The sequence below is a fragment of the Microcaecilia unicolor genome, chromosome 3 (genome assembly GCF_901765095.1).
Source record: "Microcaecilia unicolor chromosome 3, aMicUni1.1, whole genome shotgun sequence".
Taxonomy (NCBI): domain Eukaryota; kingdom Metazoa; phylum Chordata; class Amphibia; order Gymnophiona; family Siphonopidae; genus Microcaecilia; species Microcaecilia unicolor.
The window spans coordinates 142059118-142078116 of NC_044033.1; the positions used below are offsets into that span (position 1 = coordinate 142059118).

An 18999-nucleotide genomic window follows, 5' to 3' on the forward strand; every position below is an offset into this window, starting at 1 on the left:
TGTTGCCAAGAAATTGGAGCATTTCTTTCCCTCTGCTTTGTTCAATTGCAAGCAGTTCCTTGCATCCTTCTAAATGTGTGGGAAGAAATGTTTTTCCCTGTAGTTAACAGGTCCAAAGTTGAAAGAAAGTAAGAAATATCAATAAAAGTAAAGGGAAACAAAAACCAAGACGTAGAAAAAGTTAAAAAAAAAAAAAAAAGTAGACTAGTGCAGGCTTTTTCCCCATTCCTCCCTGATTGGCTGTGCTGGGATTCAAACCCACAACCTTGGCCTCTAGATGCAAATTGTGCACCTGTGACATGAGGAGACTTCCGGCTAGCGCTATGTGTGTGCTCTACGTTGTCCTGAGTGATATTGGGCTCAGTTCATGCAAGCATTACTAAGCAGTTGGGGGCATAGCTCAGTGGTAGAGCATTTGACTGCAGATCAAGAGGTCCTTGGTTCAAATCCAGGTGCCCCCTTACATGCAGAGAGAAAACTTTTATCCATAGATTCTTAGGAACCAACACCCTTAAGGATCAACCTTTAAGACATAGGCCTCTTCAATCCATTCCAATATCAATGATTTCTAAAAATGGCCATCTACATCATATGTAAATCTATGCAATCCTTGTCTATATGAAAGCAGTGAACAGTTAAGGAGGAGGCTAATAGCGATTATATCTTAATTATTTGCAATAGAAAGAAAAATGCTTGTGTCCACTCAATCTGTTTCTCCTCATAACGCTTTTCTGCAGAAACATCGTTGCTGGTATTCAAAGATGCCTCCTTTCTATGCTAGTCTTTGATGATATCTAGATACTGTTACTAAAAATCAAAGGATGGCCCCAGTCAGCTACAGTTTTGTGGTGGGAAGGGCTGCAGCTGGTACACCTCTAATGGTGTCGGAATACAGGTCTTCTGCTTTTTGGGAAACCTTTTAGTACTTTAATTGCATTGGCTGCCAGGTCTCCATATGTAAAAGTGAGGTGTGGTTTTTTTAAACAACTGACTGAATAATTTGGACATTGTAAAGCTTACCAAACCAAAACGTGGACCCTGAAGATTCTCTCGGTCAAGCTTTTGTGCAGAAACACCCGAGCCTTGCTCCGTATAGAACGTGCGAAGGATCAGAAATGTTCTTCTACTTTTCTCCTGCGAAAGTACTAGGTGGCTAGATGCTTAAAGTGAAGATAAGGCTGCCGGTTGAAGGTAAGACTATACTTTCTGGGATCATTTCTATAGTGTGTAACTGGAGAAATGCGTTAGAAAGTGTTTGGTCTCGCCATCCACGATGATGAGTTGCAGTTTTCTCTTCTGAGCATGAACCTGTCTTACAAGCTTGCTTTCAGAGCACTGCTGTATGACTTTGATGAGTGCTCTTTATCTCCTTGAGAGGAGATAAGGTGAAGAGGATGCAGGCTGAGTGGCATATATTTGAATTAAAGTTGTATTTCTGTAGCTAGTTTACAGTGATTGAGTTCTGTTGTGTTGCTTGTGGAACATAAGAGGTCAGGGCAGAGTTTGGTTTTCCCTTTCATTTTTCAGGGATTGGGAGGGTATCTTTTCCATTTCACTGACCCACTCCCACGCGCTTGTGATTTGTTGCCAAGAAATTGGAGCATTTCTTTCCCTCTGCTTTGTTCAATTGCAAGCAGTTCCTTGCATCCTTCTAAATGTGTGGGAAGAAATGTTTTTCCCTGTAGTTAACAGGTCCAAAGTTGAAAGAAAGTAAGAAATATCAATAAAAGTAAAGGGAAACAAAAACCAAGACGTAGAAAAAGTTAAAAAAAAAAAAAAAAAGTAGACTAGTGCAGGCTTTTTCCCCATTCCTCCCTGATTGGCTGTGCTGGGATTCAAACCCACAACCTTGGCCTCTAGATGCAAATTGTGCACCTGTGACATGAGGAGACTTCCGGCTAGCGCTATGTGTGTGCTCTACGTTGTCCTGAGTGATATTGGGCTCAGTTCATGCAAGCATTACTAAGCAGTTGGGGGCATAGCTCAGTGGTAGAGCATTTGACTGCAGATCAAGAGGTCCTTGGTTCAAATCCAGGTGCCCCCTTACATGCAGAGAGAAATCTTTTATCCATAGATTCTTAGGAACCAACACCCTTAAGGATCAACCTTTAAGACATAGGCCTCCTCAATCCATTCCAATATCAATGATTTCTAAAAATGGCCATCTACATCATATGTAAATCTATGCAATCCTTGTCTATATGAAAGCAGTGAACAGTTAAGGAGGAGGCTAATAGCGATTATATCTTAATTATTTGCAATAGAAAGAAAAATGCTTGTGTCCACTCAATCTGTTTCTCCTCATAACGCTTTTCTGCAGAAACATCGTTGCTGGTATTCAAAGATGCCTCCTTTCTATGCTAGTCTTTGATGATATCTAGATACTGTTACTAAAAATCAAAGGATGGCCCCAGTCAGCTACAGTTTTGTGGTGGGAAGGGCTGCAGCTGGTACACCTCTAATGGTGTCGGAATACAGGTCTTCTGCTTTTTGGGAAACCTTTTAGTACTTTAATTGCATTGGCTGCCAGGTCTCCATATGTAAAAGTGAGGTGTGGTTTTTTTAAACAACTGACTGAATAATTTGGACATTGTAAAGCTTACCAAACCAAAACGTGGACCCTGAAGATTCTCTCGGTCAAGCTTTTGTGCAGAAACACCCGAGCCTTGCTCCGTATAGAACGTGCGAAGGATCAGAAATGTTCTTCTACTTTTCTCCTGCGAAAGTACTAGGTGGCTAGATGCTTAAAGTGAAGATAAGGCTGCCGGTTGAAGGTAAGACTATACTTTCTGGGATCATTTCTATAGTGTGTAACTGGAGAAATGTGTTAGAAAGTGTTTGGTCTCGCCATCCACGATGATGAGTTGCAGTTTTCTCTTCTGAGCATGAACCTGTCTTACAAGCTTGCTTTCAGAGCACTGCTGTATGACTTTGATGAGTGCTCTTTATCTCCTTGAGAGGAGATAAGGTGAAGAGGATGCAGGCTGAGTGGCATATATTTGAATTAAAGTTGTATTTCTGTAGCTAGTTTACAGTGATTGAGTTCTGTTGTGTTGCTTGTGGAACATAAGAGGTCAGGGCAGAGTTTGGTTTTCCCTTTCATTTTTCAGGGATTGGGAGGGTATCTTTTCCATTTCACTGACCCACTCCCACGCGCTTGTGATTTGTTGCCAAGAAATTGGAGCATTTCTTTCCCTCTGCTTTGTTTAATTGCAAGCAGTTCCTTGCATCCTTCTAAATGTGTGGGAAGAAATGTTTTTCCCTGTAGTTAACAGGTCCAAAGTTGAAAGAAAGTAAGAAATATCAATAAAAGTAAAGGGAAACAAAAACCAAGACGTAGAAAAAGTTAAAAAAAAAAAAAAAAATTAGACTAGTGCAGGCTTTTTCCCCATTCCTCCCTGATTGGCTGTGCTGGGATTCAAACCCACAACCTTGGCCTCTAGATGCAAATTGTGCACCTGTGACATGAGGAGACTTCCGGCTAGCGCTATGTGTGTGCTCTACGTTGTCCTGAGTGATATTGGGCTCAGTTCATGCAAGCATTACTAAGCAGTTGGGGGCATAGCTCAGTGGTAGAACATTTGACTGCAGATCAAGAGGTCCTTGGTTGAAATCCAGGTGCCCCCTTACATGCAGAGAGAAATCTTTTATCCATAGATTCTTAGGAACCAACATCCTTAAGGATCAACCTTTAAGACATAGGCCTCCTCAATCCATTCCAATATCAATGATTTCTAAAAATGGCCATCTACATCATATGTAAATCTATGCAATCCTTGTCTATATGAAAGCAGTGAACAGTTAAGGAGGAGGCTAATAGCGATTATATCTTAATTATTTGCAATAGAAAGAAAAATGCTTGTGTCCACTCAATCTGTTTCTCCTCATAACGCTTTTCTGCAGAAACATCGTTGCTGGTATTCAAAGATGCCTCCTTTCTATGCTAGTCTTTGATGATATCTAGATACTGTTACTAAAAATCAAAGGATGGCCCCAGTCAGCTACAGTTTTGTGGTGGGAAGGGCTGCAGCTGGTACACCTCTAATGGTGTCGGAATACAGGTCTTCTGCTTTTTGGGAAACCTTTTAGTACTTTAATTGCATTGGCTGCCAGGTCTCCATATGTAAAAGTGAGGTGTGGTTTTTTTAAACAACTGACTGAATAATTTGGACATTGTAAAGCTTACCAAACCAAAACGTGGACCCTGAAGATTCTCTCGGTCAAGCTTTTGTGCAGAAACACCCGAGCCTTGCTCCGTATAGAACGTGCGAAGGATCAGAAATGTTCTTCTACTTTTCTCCTGCGAAAGTACTAGGTGGCTAGATGCTTAAAGTGAAGATAAGGCTGCCGGTTGAAGGTAAGACTATACTTTCTGGGATCATTTCTATAGTGTGTAACTGGAGAAATGTGTTAGAAAGTGTTTGGTCTCGCCATCCACGATGATGAGTTGCAGTTTTCTCTTCTGAGCATGAACCTGTCTTACAAGCTTGCTTTCAGAGCACTGCTGTATGACTTTGATGAGTGCTCTTTATCTCCTTGAGAGGAGATAAGGTGAAGAGGATGCAGGCTGAGTGGCATATATTTGAATTAAAGTTGTATTTCTGTAGCTAGTTTACAGTGATTGAGTTCTGTTGTGTTGCTTGTGGAACATAAGAGGTCAGGGCAGAGTTTGGTTTTCCCTTTCATTTTTCAGGGATTGGGAGGGTATCTTTTCCATTTCACTGACCCACTCCCACGCGCTTGTGATTTGTTGCCAAGAAATTGGAGCATTTCTTTCCCTCTGCTTTGTTCAATTGCAAGCAGTTCCTTGCATCCTTCTAAATGTGTGGGAAGAAATGTTTTTCCCTGTAGTTAACAGGTCCAAAGTTGAAAGAAAGTAAGAAATATCAATAAAAGTAAAGGGAAACAAAAACCAAGACGTAGAAAAAGTTAAAAAAAAAAAAAAAAAGTAGACTAGTGCAGGCTTTTTCCCCATTCCTCCCTGATTGGCTGTGCTGGGGTTTCAAACCCACAACCTTGGCCTCTAGATGCAAATTGTGCACCTGTGACATGAGGAGACTTCCGGCTAGCGCTATGTGTGTGCTCTACGTTGTCCTGAAGTGATATTGGGCTCAGTTCATGCAAGCATTACTAAGCAGTTGGGGGCATAGCTCAGTGGTAGAGCATTTGACTGCAGATCAAGAGGTCCTTGGTTCAAATCCAGGTGCCCCCTTACATGCAGAGAGAAATCTTTTATCCATAGATTCTTAGGAACCAACACCCTTAAGGATCAACCTTTAAGACATAGGCCTCCTCAATCCATTCCAATATCAATGATTTCTAAAAATGGCCATCTACATCATATGTAAATCTATGCAATCCTTGTCTATATGAAAGCAGTGAACAGTTAAGGAGGAGGCTAATAGCGATTATATCTTAATTATTTGCAATAGAAAGAAAAATGCTTGTGTCCACTCAATCTGTTTCTCCTCATAACGCTTTTCTGCAGAAACATCGTTGCTGGTATTCAAAGATGCCTCCTTTCTATGCTAGTCTTTGATGATATCTAGATACTGTTACTAAAAATCAAAGGATGGCCCCAGTCAGCTACAGTTTTGTGGTGGGAAGGGCTGCAGCTGGTACACCTCTAATGGTGTCGGAATACAGGTCTTCTGCTAGAGAAATTCCAAGATGGCGGCCAAGTAAGATGTTGTGAAGATAGCTCCGCTGTTTTCCGCTCTACTCCTGTAACATTTTTGCCTTGTTTAGCTTGAAACCTCAAAAAAAATATGCCTAAGAGGAGAGGTAGGGCGCGAGCAAGCCCCGTTACTCCTTCCTTACCTAGAGCAGGAACGATGGAGCACTTCCTTCTACCGGGCACATCTTCGGGGACTGTTTCGCTGCTGGAGGGTTTAGGGAGAGGTCTCCCGTTCCCCCAGCTTGAACACGAGATATCTTTCAGCCCCGAGACGAGGCTTCCTCCTCCTATGCCGGCTACGACGTCGATCTTGGACCAGAGACCCCTTGGTGCGCAGGTCGCGACGGGGTTTCCTGGCACGGGCCCTGAGTCGGCGCCTGAGAAGCCGAGGATTCCTTCTGTGGAGAACGCAGAGGTGAAGAGAGGAGAGATTGTTCCTATGGAAGAGCTTGGAGCGGTAGGAGGTCAATCAACTTTGCCTACAATTTCAACAATTGGTTTATCAAGTAAGTCGTTTCTACCTGAAAAGCCCCAACAAATAACTTTGGATAACATATGGGAAGCGCTTGTAGGTTTAGAAGCCTCATTCACTCAACAATTTACTCAGTTAAATCAGAAATTCACGTTAGACAATGAAAAGATCACTGAAATGGACATGTTGTTAAAATCTGTGGGCAAGGAAGTTGAAACTAATTCCTCTGCAATTAAAAATTCTCAACAAATACAAATAAATTTAATAAAAGAGAATATGTATCTTCAAAATAGGATTGAAGTATTAGAGAACTATCAACGTTCAAATGCCCTCAGACTGATAAATTTTCCAAAACAAGTTGCTATTTCCCCATTGATAACCTTTAAGCAATATTTAACAGACGCTTTAAAAATTCCAGAAAAATCACATCCACCCATCTCAAAGATTTTCTATATAGAACCATTTCGCAAGAAAGATTCTTCACAAAGGGAGGAAGTTAAAACCCAATTATCGGATTTAAACTTGACTCAGATTATTGAAGGAGACAATGAGGGTTTAACAACAGCAACACTTAAAGTGATTTTCATACTCCAACCGGATAGAGACTGGATTCTTAAACAATTTTTTCTAAATAAGAGACCTGATTTCCTAAATTGCAAGATAAGAATCTATCCGGATGTTTCCAGAAATATTCAGAAGAAAAGACAGGAATTTCTGAAACTGAGACCAAAAGCAATACAACTTGGAGCCTTATTTTGGCTGAACTTTCCCTGCAAGTGTGTGATAAAACTTGATTCAATTAAGTATGTATTTTTTGAGGCTAATCAATTAAACTCTTTTCTGGAGACAAAATTGAGAGACTTACACCCTCCATTATCAGGAACATTAATAACTTCAACTCCATAAAAAAAATTGTATATTGCTTGGTAATCTTATATCAGCCTCCATTTGTTAAAATTTGAAGTTGTCTTCAAAATTGGAATATTTGCCTGAAAATTGTGAAATTCTCCCTTATATAGTGGACTATAGACGAGTAATGATCTTCTTGCTATAATAATTTTTTTCTTCCTTTCTTTTTGGATGTATCTTTAAGAATTTATCAAGATACTAAATCTTCTTTATCTGTAATCAAGATATTATGCTTGTATATATTTTGAAATGAATAAAAAAAAAAAAAAAAAAATACAGGTCTTCTGCTTTTTGGGAAACCTTTTAGTACTTTAATTGCATTGGCTGCCAGGTCTCCATATGTAAAAGTGAGGTGTGTTTTTTTTAAACAACTGACTGAATAATTTCGACATTGTAAAGCTTACCAAACCAAAACGTGGACCCTGAAGATTCTCTCGGTCAAGCTTTTGTGCAGAAACACCCGAGCCTTGCTCCGTATAGAACGTGCGAAGGATCAGAAATGTTCTTCTACTTTTCTCCTGCGAAAGTACTAGGTGGCTAGATGCTTAAAGTGAAGATAAGGCTGCCGGTTGAAGGTAAGACTATACTTTCTGGGATCATTTCTATAGTGTGTAACTGGAGAAATGTGTTAGAAAGTGTTTGGTCTCGCCATCCACGATGATGAGTTGCAGTTTTCTCTTCTGAGCATGAACCTGTCTTACAAGCTTGCTTTCAGAGCACTGCTGTATGACTTTGATGAGTGCTCTTTATCTCCTTGAGAGGAGATAAGGTGAAGAGGATGCAGGCTGAGTGGCATATATTTGAATTAAAGTTGTATTTCTGTAGCTAGTTTACAGTGATTGAGTTCTGTTGTGTTGCTTGTGGAACATAAGAGGTCAGGGCAGAGTTTGGTTTTCCCTTTCATTTTTCAGGGATTGGGAGGGTATCTTTTCCATTTCACTGACCCACTCCCACGTGCTTGTGATTTGTTGCCAAGAAATTGGAGCATTTCTTTCCCTCTGCTTTGTTCAATTGCAAGCAGTTCCTTGCATCCTTCTAAATGTGTGGGAAGAAATGTTTTTCCCTGTAGTTAACAGGTCCAAAGTTGAAAGAAAGTAAGAAATATCAATAAAAGTAAAGGGAAACAAAAACCAAGACGTAGAAAAAGTTAAAAAAAAAAAAAAAAAGTAGACTAGTGCAGGCTTTTTCCCCATTCCTCCCTGATTGGCTGTGCTGGGATTCAAACCCACAACCTTGGCCTCTAGATGCAAATTGTGCACCTGTGACATGAGGAGACTTCCGGCTAGCGCTATGTGTGTGCTCTACGTTGTCCTGAAGTGATATTGGGCTCAGTTCATGCAAGCATTACTAAGCAGTTGGGGGCATAGCTCAGTGGTAGAGCATTTGACTGCAGATCAAGAGGTCCTTGGTTCAAATCCAGGTGCCCCCTTACATGCAGAGAGAAAACTTTTATCCATAGATTCTTAGGAACCAACACCCTTAAGGATCAACCTTTAAGACATAGGCCTCTTCAATCCATTCCAATATCAATGATTTCTAAAAATGGCCATCTACATCATATGTAAATCTATGCAATCCTTGTCTATATGAAAGCAGTGAACAGTTAAGGAGGAGGCTAATAGCGATTATATCTTAATTATTTGCAATAGAAAGAAAAATGCTTGTGTCCACGCAATCTGTTTCTCCTCATAACGCTTTTCTGCAGAAACATCGTTGCTGGTATTCAAAGATGCCTCCTTTCTATGCTAGTCTTTGATGATATCTAGATACTGTTACTAAAAATCAAAGGATGGCCCCAGTCAGCTACAGTTTTGTGGTGGGAAGGGCTGCAGCTGGTACACCTCTAATGGTGTCGGAATACAGGTCTTCTGCTAGAGAAATTCCAAGATGGCGGCCAAGTAAGATGTTGTGAAGATAGCTCCGCTGTTTTCCGCTCTACTCCTGTAACATTTTTGCCTTGTTTAGCTTGAAACCTCAAAAAAAATATGCCTAAGAGGAGAGGTAGGGCGCGAGCAAGCCCCGTTACTCCTTCCTTACCTAGAGCAGGAACGATGGAGCACTTCCTTCTACCGGGCACATCTTCGGGGACTGTTTCGCTGCTGGAGGGTTTAGGGAGAGGTCTCCCGTTCCCCCAGCTTGAACACGAGATATCTTTCAGCCCCGAGACGAGGCTTCCTCCTCCTATGCCGGCTACGACGTCGATCTTGGACCAGAGACCCCTTGGTGCGCAGGTCGCGACGGGGTTTCCTGGCACGGGCCCTGAGTCGGCGCCTGAGAAGCCGAGGATTCCTTCTGTGGAGAACGCAGAGGTGAAGAGAGGAGAGATTGTTCCTATGGAAGAGCTTGGAGCGGTAGGAGGTCAATCAACTTTGCCTACAATTTCAACAATTGGTTTATCAAGTAAGTCGTTTCTACCTGAAAAGCCCCAACAAATAACTTTGGATAACATATGGGAAGCGCTTGTAGGTTTAGAAGCCTCATTCACTCAACAATTTACTCAGTTAAATCAGAAATTCACGTTAGACAATGAAAAGATCACTGAAATGGACATGTTGTTAAAATCTGTGGGCAAGGAAGTTGAAACTAATTCCTCTGCAATTAAAAATTCTCAACAAATACAAATAAATTTAATAAAAGAGAATATGTATCTTCAAAATAGGATTGAAGTATTAGAGAACTATCAACGTTCAAATGCCCTCAGACTGATAAATTTTCCAAAACAAGTTGCTATTTCCCCATTGATAACCTTTAAGCAATATTTAACAGACGCTTTAAAAATTCCAGAAAAATCACATCCACCCATCTCAAAGATTTTCTATATAGAACCATTTCGCAAGAAAGATTCTTCACAAAGGGAGGAAGTTAAAACCCAATTATCGGATTTAAACTTGACTCAGATTATTGAAGGAGACAATGAGGGTTTAACAACAGCAACACTTAAAGTGATTTTCATACTCCAACCGGATAGAGACTGGATTCTTAAACAATTTTTTCTAAATAAGAGACCTGATTTCCTAAATTGCAAGATAAGAATCTATCCGGATGTTTCCAGAAATATTCAGAAGAAAAGACAGGAATTTCTGAAACTGAGACCAAAAGCAATACAACTTGGAGCCTTATTTTGGCTGAACTTTCCCTGCAAGTGTGTGATAAAACTTGATTCAATTAAGTATGTATTTTTTGAGGCTAATCAATTAAACTCTTTTCTGGAGACAAAATTGAGAGACTTACACCCTCCATTATCAGGAACATTAATAACTTCAACTCCATAAAAAAAATTGTATATTGCTTGGTAATCTTATATCAGCCTCCATTTGTTAAAATTTGAAGTTGTCTTCAAAATTGGAATATTTGCCTGAAAATTGTGAAATTCTCCCTTATATAGTGGACTATAGACGAGTAATGATCTTCTTGCTATAATAATTTTTTTCTTCCTTTCTTTTTGGATGTATCTTTAAGAATTTATCAAGATACTAAATCTTCTTTATCTGTAATCAAGATATTATGCTTGTATATATTTTGAAATGAATAAATAAAAAAAAAAAAAAAATACAGGTCTTCTGCTTTTTGGGAAACCTTTTAGTACTTTAATTGCATTGGCTGCCAGGTCTCCATATGTAAAAGTGAGGTGTGTTTTTTTTAAACAACTGACTGAATAATTTCGACATTGTAAAGCTTACCAAACCAAAACGTGGACCCTGAAGATTCTCTCGGTCAAGCTTTTGTGCAGAAACACCCGAGCCTTGCTCCGTATAGAACGTGCGAAGGATCAGAAATGTTCTTCTACTTTTCTCCTGCGAAAGTACTAGGTGGCTAGATGCTTAAAGTGAAGATAAGGCTGCCGGTTGAAGGTAAGACTATACTTTCTGGGATCATTTCTATAGTGTGTAACTGGAGAAATGCTGTTAGAAAGTGTTTGGTCTCGCCATCCACGATGATGAGTTGCAGTTTTCTCTTCTGAGCATGAACCTGTCTTACAAGCTTGCTTTCAGAGCACTGCTGTATGACTTTGATGAGTGCTCTTTATCTCCTTGAGAGGAGATAAGGTGAAGAGGATGCAGGCTGAGTGGCATATATTTGAATTAAAGTTGTATTTCTGTAGCTAGTTTACAGTGATTGAGTTCTGTTGTGTTGCTTGTGGAACATAAGAGGTCAGGGCAGAGTTTGGTTTTCCCTTTCATTTTTCAGGGATTGGGAGGGTATCTTTTCCATTTCACTGACCCACTCCCACGTGCTTGTGATTTGTTGCCAAGAAATTGGAGCATTTCTTTCCCTCTGCTTTGTTCAATTGCAAGCAGTTCCTTGCATCCTTCTAAATGTGTGGGAAGAAATGTTTTCCCTGTAGTTAACAGGTCCAAAGTTGAAAGAAAGTAAGAAATATCAATAAAAGTAAAGGGAAACAAAAACCAAGACGTAGAAAAAGTTAAAAAAAAAAAAAAAAAGTAGACTAGTGCAGGCTTTTTCCCCATTCCTCCCTGATTGGCTGTGCTGGGATTCAAACCCACAACCTTGGCCTCTAGATGCAAATTGTGCACCTGTGACATGAGGAGACTTCCGGCTAGCGCTATGTGTGTGCTCTACGTTGTCCTGAAGTGATATTGGGCTCAGTTCATGCAAGCATTACTAAGCAGTTGGGGGCATAGCTCAGTGGTAGAGCATTTGACTGCAGATCAAGAGGTCCTTGGTTCAAATCCAGGTGCCCCCTTACATGCAGAGAGAAATCTTTTATCCATAGATTCTTAGGAACCAACACCCTTAAGGATCAACCTTTAAGACATAGGCCTCCTCAATCCATTCCAATATCAATGATTTCTAAAAATGGCCATCTACATCATATGTAAATCTATGCAATCCTTGTCTATATGAAAGCAGTGAACAGTTAAGGAGGAGGCTAATAGCGATTATATCTTAATTATTTGCAATAGAAAGAAAAATGCTTGTGTCCACTCAATCTGTTTCTCCTCATAACGCTTTTCTGCAGAAACATCGTTGCTGGTATTCAAAGATGCCTCCTTTCTATGCTAGTCTTTGATGATATCTAGATACTGTTACTAAAAATCAAAGGATGGCCCCAGTCAGCTACAGTTTTGTGGTGGGAAGGGCTGCAGCTGGTACACCTCTAATGGTGTCGGAATACAGGTCTTCTGCTAGAGAAATTCCAAGATGGCGGCCAAGTAAGATGTTGTGAAGATAGCTCCGCTGTTTTCCGCTCTACTCCTGTAACATTTTTGCCTTGTTTAGCTTGAAACCTCAAAAAAAATATGCCTAAGAGGAGAGGTAGGGCGCGAGCAAGCCCCGTTACTCCTTCCTTACCTAGAGCAGGAACGATGGAGCACTTCCTTCTACCGGGCACATCTTCGGGGACTGTTTCGCTGCTGGAGGGTTTAGGGAGAGGTCTCCCGTTCCCCCAGCTTGAACACGAGATATCTTTCAGCCCCGAGACGAGGCTTCCTCCTCCTATGCCGGCTACGACGTCGATCTTGGACCAGAGACCCCTTGGTGCGCAGGTCGCGACGGGGTTTCCTGGCACGGGCCCTGAGTCGGCGCCTGAGAAGCCGAGGATTCCTTCTGTGGAGAACGCAGAGGTGAAGAGAGGAGAGATTGTTCCTATGGAAGAGCTTGGAGCGGTAGGAGGTCAATCAACTTTGCCTACAATTTCAACAATTGGTTTATCAAGTAAGTCGTTTCTACCTGAAAAGCCCCAACAAATAACTTTGGATAACATATGGGAAGCGCTTGTAGGTTTAGAAGCCTCATTCACTCAACAATTTACTCAGTTAAATCAGAAATTCACGTTAGACAATGAAAAGATCACTGAAATGGACATGTTGTTAAAATCTGTGGGCAAGGAAGTTGAAACTAATTCCTCTGCAATTAAAAATTCTCAACAAATACAAATAAATTTAATAAAAGAGAATATGTATCTTCAAAATAGGATTGAAGTATTAGAGAACTATCAACGTTCAAATGCCCTCAGACTGATAAATTTTCCAAAACAAGTTGCTATTTCCCCATTGATAACCTTTAAGCAATATTTAACAGACGCTTTAAAAATTCCAGAAAAATCACATCCACCCATCTCAAAGATTTTCTATATAGAACCATTTCGCAAGAAAGATTCTTCACAAAGGGAGGAAGTTAAAACCCAATTATCGGATTTAAACTTGACTCAGATTATTGAAGGAGACAATGAGGGTTTAACAACAGCAACACTTAAAGTGATTTTCATACTCCAACCGGATAGAGACTGGATTCTTAAACAATTTTTTCTAAATAAGAGACCTGATTTCCTAAATTGCAAGATAAGAATCTATCCGGATGTTTCCAGAAATATTCAGAAGAAAAGACAGGAATTTCTGAAACTGAGACCAAAAGCAATACAACTTGGAGCCTTATTTTGGCTGAACTTTCCCTGCAAGTGTGTGATAAAACTTGATTCAATTAAGTATGTATTTTTTGAGGCTAATCAATTAAACTCTTTTCTGGAGACAAAATTGAGAGACTTACACCCTCCATTATCAGGAACATTAATAACTTCAACTCCATAAAAAAAATTGTATATTGCTTGGTAATCTTATATCAGCCTCCATTTGTTAAAATTTGAAGTTGTCTTCAAAATTGGAATATTTGCCTGAAAATTGTGAAATTCTCCCTTATATAGTGGACTATAGACGAGTAATGATCTTCTTGCTATAATAATTTTTTTCTTCCTTTCTTTTTGGATGTATCTTTAAGAATTTATCAAGATACTAAATCTTCTTTATCTGTAATCAAGATATTATGCTTGTATATATTTTGAAATGAATAAAAAAAAAAAAAAAAAAATACAGGTCTTCTGCTTTTTGGGAAACCTTTTAGTACTTTAATTGCATTGGCTGCCAGGTCTCCATATGTAAAAGTGAGGTGTGTTTTTTTTAAACAACTGACTGAATAATTTCGACATTGTAAAGCTTACCAAACCAAAACGTGGACCCTGAAGATTCTCTCGGTCAAGCTTTTGTGCAGAAACACCCGAGCCTTGCTCCGTATAGAACGTGCGAAGGATCAGAAATGTTCTTCTACTTTTCTCCTGCGAAAGTACTAGGTGGCTAGATGCTTAAAGTGAAGATAAGGCTGCCGGTTGAAGGTAAGACTATACTTTCTGGGATCATTTCTATAGTGTGTAACTGGAGAAATGCGTTAGAAAGTGTTTGGTCTCGCCATCCACGATGATGAGTTGCAGTTTTCTCTTCTGAGAATGAACCTGTCTTACAAGCTTGCTTTCAGAGCACTGCTGTATGACTTTGATGAGTGCTCTTTATCTCCTTGAGAGGAGATAAGGTGAAGAGGATGCAGGCTGAGTGGCATATATTTGAATTGAAGTTGTATTTCTGTAGCTAGTTTATAGTGATTGAGTTCTGTTGTGTTGCTTGTGGAACATAAGAGGTCAGGGCAGAGTTTGGTTTTCCCTTTCATTTTTCAGGGATTGGGAGGGTATCTTTTCCATTTCACTGACCCACTCCCACGTGCTTGTGATTTGTTGCCAAGAAATTGGAGCATTTCTTTCCCTCTGCTTTGTTCAATTGCAAGCAGTTCCTTGCATCCTTCTAAATGTGTGGGAAGAAATGTTTTCCCCTGTAGTTAACAGGTCCAAAGTTGAAAGAAAGTAAGAAATATCAATAAAAGTAAAGGGAAACAAAAACCAAGATGTAGAAAAAGTTAAAAAAAAAAAAAAAAAGTAGACTAGTGCAGGCTTTTTCCCCATTCCTCCCTGATTGGCTGTGCTGGGATTCAAACCCACAACCTTGGCCTCTAGATGCAAATTGTGCACCTGTGACATGAGGAGACTTCCGGCTAGCGCTATGTGTGTGCTCTACGTTGTCCTGAAGTGATATTGGGCTCAGTTCATGCAAGCATTACTAAGCAGTTGGGGGCATAGCTCAGTGGTAGAGCATTTGACTACAGATCAAGAGGTCCTTGGTTCAAATCCAGGTGCTCCCTTACATGCAGAGAGAAATCTTTTATCCATAGATTCTTAGGAACCAACACCCTTAAGGATCAACCTTTAAGACATAGGCCTCCTCAATCCATTCCAATATCAATGATTTCTAAAAATGGCCATCTACATCATATGTAAATCTATGCAATCCTTGTCTATATGAAAGCAGTGAACAGTTAAGGAGGAGGCTAATAGCGATTATATCTTAATTATTTGCAATAGAAAGAAAAATGCTTGTGTCCACTCAATCTGTTTCTCCTCATAACGCTTTTCTGCAGAAACATCGTTGCTGGTATTCAAAGATGCCTCCTTTCTATGCTAGTCTTTGATGATATCTAGATACTGTTACTAAAAATCAAAGGATGGCCCCAGTCAGCTACAGTTTTGTGGTGGGAAGGGCTGCAGCTGGTACACCTCTAATGGTGTCGGAATACAGGTCTTCTGCTAGAGAAATTCCAAGATGGCGGCCAAGTAAGATGTTGTGAAGATAGCTCCGCTGTTTTCCGCTCTACTCCTGTAACATTTTTGCCTTGTTTAGCTTGAAACCTCAAAAAAAATATGCCTAAGAGGAGAGGTAGGGCGCGAGCAAGCCCCGTTACTCCTTCCTTACCTAGAGCAGGAACGATGGAGCACTTCCTTCTACCGGGCACATCTTCGGGGACTGTTTCGCTGCTGGAGGGTTTAGGGAGAGGTCTCCCGTTCCCCCAGCTTGAACACGAGATATCTTTCAGCCCCGAGACGAGGCTTCCTCCTCCTATGCCGGCTACGACGTCGATCTTGGACCAGAGACCCCTTGGTGCGCAGGTCGCGACGGGGTTTCCTGGCACGGGCCCTGAGTCGGCGCCTGAGAAGCCGAGGATTCCTTCTGTGGAGAACGCAGAGGTGAAGAGAGGAGAGATTGTTCCTATGGAAGAGCTTGGAGCGGTAGGAGGTCAATCAACTTTGCCTACAATTTCAACAATTGGTTTATCAAGTAAGTCGTTTCTACCTGAAAAGCCCCAACAAATAACTTTGGATAACATATGGGAAGCGCTTGTAGGTTTAGAAGCCTCATTCACTCAACAATTTACTCAGTTAAATCAGAAATTCACGTTAGACAATGAAAAGATCACTGAAATGGACATGTTGTTAAAATCTGTGGGCAAGGAAGTTGAAACTAATTCCTCTGCAATTAAAAATTCTCAACAAATACAAATAAATTTAATAAAAGAGAATATGTATCTTCAAAATAGGATTGAAGTATTAGAGAACTATCAACGTTCAAATGCCCTCAGACTGATAAATTTTCCAAAACAAGTTGCTATTTCCCCATTGATAACCTTTAAGCAATATTTAACAGACGCTTTAAAAATTCCAGAAAAATCACATCCACCCATCTCAAAGATTTTCTATATAGAACCATTTCGCAAGAAAGATTCTTCACAAAGGGAGGAAGTTAAAACCCAATTATCGGATTTAAACTTGACTCAGATTATTGAAGGAGACAATGAGGGTTTAACAACAGCAACACTTAAAGTGATTTTCATACTCCAACCGGATAGAGACTGGATTCTTAAACAATTTTTTCTAAATAAGAGACCTGATTTCCTAAATTGCAAGATAAGAATCTATCCGGATGTTTCCAGAAATATTCAGAAGAAAAGACAGGAATTTCTGAAACTGAGACCAAAAGCAATACAACTTGGAGCCTTATTTTGGCTGAACTTTCCCTGCAAGTGTGTGATAAAACTTGATTCAATTAAGTATGTATTTTTTGAGGCTAATCAATTAAACTCTTTTCTGGAGACAAAATTGAGAGACTTACACCCTCCATTATCAGGAACATTAATAACTTCAACTCCATAAAAAAAATTGTATATTGCTTGGTAATCTTATATCAGCCTCCATTTGTTAAAATTTGAAGTTGTCTTCAAAATTGGAATATTTGCCTGAAAATTGTGAAATTCTCCCTTATATAGTGGACTATAGACGAGTAATGATCTTCTTGCTATAATAATTTTTTTCTTCCTTTCTTTTTGGATGTATCTTTAAGAATTTATCAAGATACTAAATCGTCTTTATCTGTAATCAAGATATTATGCTTGTATATATTTTGAAATGAATAAATAAAAAATAAAAAAAATACAGGTCTTCTGCTTTTTGGGAAACCTTTTAGTACTTTAATTGCATTGGCTGCCAGGTCTCCATATGTAAAAGTGAGGTGTGTTTTTTTTAAACAACTGACTGAATAATTTCGACATTGTAAAGCTTACCAAACCAAAACGTGGACCCTGAAGATTCTCTCGGTCAAGCTTTTGTGCAGAAACACCCGAGCCTTGCTCCGTATAGAACGTGCGAAGGATCAGAAATGTTCTTCTACTTTTCTCCTGCGAAAGTACTAGGTGGCTAGATGCTTAAAGTGAAGATAAGGCTGCCGGTTGAAGGTAAGACTATACTTTCTGGGATCATTTCTATAGTGTGTAACTGGAGAAATGCGTTAGAAAGTGTTTGGTCTCGCCATCCACGATGATGAGTTGCAGTTTTCTCTTCTGAGCATGAACCTGTCTTACAAGCTTGCTTTCAGAGCACTGCTGTATGACTTTGATGAGTGCTCTTTATCTCCTTGAGAGGAGATAAGGTGAAGAGGATGCAGGCTGAGTGGCATATATTTGAATTGAAGTTGTATTTCTGTAGCTAGTTTATAGTGATTGAGTTCTGTTGTGTTGCTTGTGGAACATAAGAGGTCAGGGCAGAGTTTGGTTTTCCCTTTCATTTTTCAGGGATTGGGAGGGTATCTTTTCCATTTCACTGACCCACTCCCACGTGCTTGTGATTTGTTGCCAAGAAATTGGAGCATTTCTTTCCCTCTGCTTTGTTCAATTGCAAGCAGTTCCTTGCATCCTTCTAAATGTGTGGGAAGAAATGTTTTCCCCTGTAGTTAACAGGTCCAAAGTTGAAAGAAAGTAAGAAATATCAATAAAAGTAAAGGGAAACAAAAACCAAGATGTAGAAAAAGTTAAAAAAAAAAAAAAAAAGTAGACTAGTGCAGGCTTTTTCCCCATTCCTCCCTGATTGGCTGTGCTGGGATTCAAACCCACAACCTTGGCCTCTAGATGCAAATTGTGCACCTGTGACATGAGGAGACTTCCGGCTAGCGCTATGTGTGTGCTCTACGTTGTCCTGAAGTGATATTGGGCTCAGTTCATGCAAGCATTACTAAGCAGTTGGGGGCATAGCTCAGTGGTAGAGCATTTGACTGCAGATCAAGAGGTCCTTGGTTCAAATCCAGGTGCCCCCTTACATGCAGAGAGAAATCTTTTATCCATAGATTCTTAGGAACCAACACCCTTAAGGATCAACCTTTAAGACATAGGCCTCCTCAATCCATTCCAATATCAATGATTTCTAAAAATGGCCATCTACATCATATGTAAATCTATGCAATCCTTGTCTATATGAAAGCAGTGAACAGTTAAGGAGGAGGCTAATAGCGATTATATCTTAATTATTTGCAATAGAAAGAAAAATGCTTGTGTCCACTCAATCTGTTTCTCCTCATAACGCTTTTCTGCAGAAACATCGTTGCTGGTATTCAAAGATGCCTCCTTTCTATGCTAGTCTTTGATGATATCTAGATACTGTTACTAAAAATCAAAGGATGGCCCCAGTCAGCTACAGTTTTGTGGTGGGAAGGGCTGCAGCTGGTACACCTCTAATGGTGTCGGAATACAGGTCTTCTGCTAGAGAAATTCCAAGATGGCGGCCAAGTAAGATGTTGTGAAGATAGCTCCGCTGTTTTCCGCTCTACTCCTGTAACATTTTTGCCTTGTTTAGCTTGAAACCTCAAAAAAAATATGCCTAAGAGGAGAGGTAGGGCGCGAGCAAGCCCCGTTACTCCTTCCTTACCTAGAGCAGGAACGATGGAGCACTTCCTTCTACCGGGCACATCTTCGGGGACTGTTTCGCTGCTGGAGGGTTTAGGGA

At 40.1% G+C, this 18999-nt stretch overlaps 15 non-coding genes across 15 annotated transcripts; all 15 read left to right on the plus strand.

Moving 5' to 3' along the window:
* Positions 1–389: 389 nt before the first annotated feature.
* On the plus strand, positions 390–461 carry TRNAC-GCA. Its single transcript has one exon. It is a non-coding gene; the product is annotated as a tRNA-Cys (tRNA).
* A 732-nt stretch (positions 462–1193) lies between these two features.
* Positions 1194–1410, plus strand: LOC115467393. Its single transcript, XR_003941691.1, has one exon. It is a non-coding gene; the product is annotated as a small nucleolar RNA U3 (small nucleolar RNA).
* Positions 1411–1972: 562 nt separating this feature from the next.
* On the plus strand, positions 1973–2044 carry TRNAC-GCA. Its single transcript has one exon. It is a non-coding gene; the product is annotated as a tRNA-Cys (tRNA).
* A 732-nt stretch (positions 2045–2776) lies between these two features.
* Positions 2777–2993, plus strand: LOC115467390. Its single transcript, XR_003941688.1, has one exon. It is a non-coding gene; the product is annotated as a small nucleolar RNA U3 (small nucleolar RNA).
* Positions 2994–3555: 562 nt separating this feature from the next.
* Positions 3556–3627, plus strand: TRNAC-GCA. The gene has a single exon. It is a non-coding gene; the product is annotated as a tRNA-Cys (tRNA).
* A 732-nt stretch (positions 3628–4359) lies between these two features.
* On the plus strand, positions 4360–4576 carry LOC115467391. Its single transcript, XR_003941689.1, has one exon. It is a non-coding gene; the product is annotated as a small nucleolar RNA U3 (small nucleolar RNA).
* A 564-nt stretch (positions 4577–5140) lies between these two features.
* On the plus strand, positions 5141–5212 carry TRNAC-GCA. The gene has a single exon. It is a non-coding gene; the product is annotated as a tRNA-Cys (tRNA).
* A 2423-nt stretch (positions 5213–7635) lies between these two features.
* On the plus strand, positions 7636–7852 carry LOC115467392. Its single transcript, XR_003941690.1, has one exon. It is a non-coding gene; the product is annotated as a small nucleolar RNA U3 (small nucleolar RNA).
* A 563-nt stretch (positions 7853–8415) lies between these two features.
* Positions 8416–8487, plus strand: TRNAC-GCA. The gene has a single exon. It is a non-coding gene; the product is annotated as a tRNA-Cys (tRNA).
* Positions 8488–10911: 2424 nt separating this feature from the next.
* Positions 10912–11129, plus strand: LOC115467479. The gene has a single exon (XR_003941757.1). It is a non-coding gene; the product is annotated as a small nucleolar RNA U3 (small nucleolar RNA).
* Positions 11130–11691: 562 nt separating this feature from the next.
* TRNAC-GCA lies at positions 11692–11763 on the plus strand. Its single transcript has one exon. It is a non-coding gene; the product is annotated as a tRNA-Cys (tRNA).
* A 2423-nt stretch (positions 11764–14186) lies between these two features.
* Positions 14187–14403, plus strand: LOC115467397. The gene has a single exon (XR_003941695.1). It is a non-coding gene; the product is annotated as a small nucleolar RNA U3 (small nucleolar RNA).
* A 563-nt stretch (positions 14404–14966) lies between these two features.
* On the plus strand, positions 14967–15038 carry TRNAC-ACA. The gene has a single exon. It is a non-coding gene; the product is annotated as a tRNA-Cys (tRNA).
* A 2423-nt stretch (positions 15039–17461) lies between these two features.
* LOC115467394 lies at positions 17462–17678 on the plus strand. The gene has a single exon (XR_003941692.1). It is a non-coding gene; the product is annotated as a small nucleolar RNA U3 (small nucleolar RNA).
* A 563-nt stretch (positions 17679–18241) lies between these two features.
* Positions 18242–18313, plus strand: TRNAC-GCA. Its single transcript has one exon. It is a non-coding gene; the product is annotated as a tRNA-Cys (tRNA).
* The last annotated feature ends 686 nt before the right edge of the window (positions 18314–18999 follow it).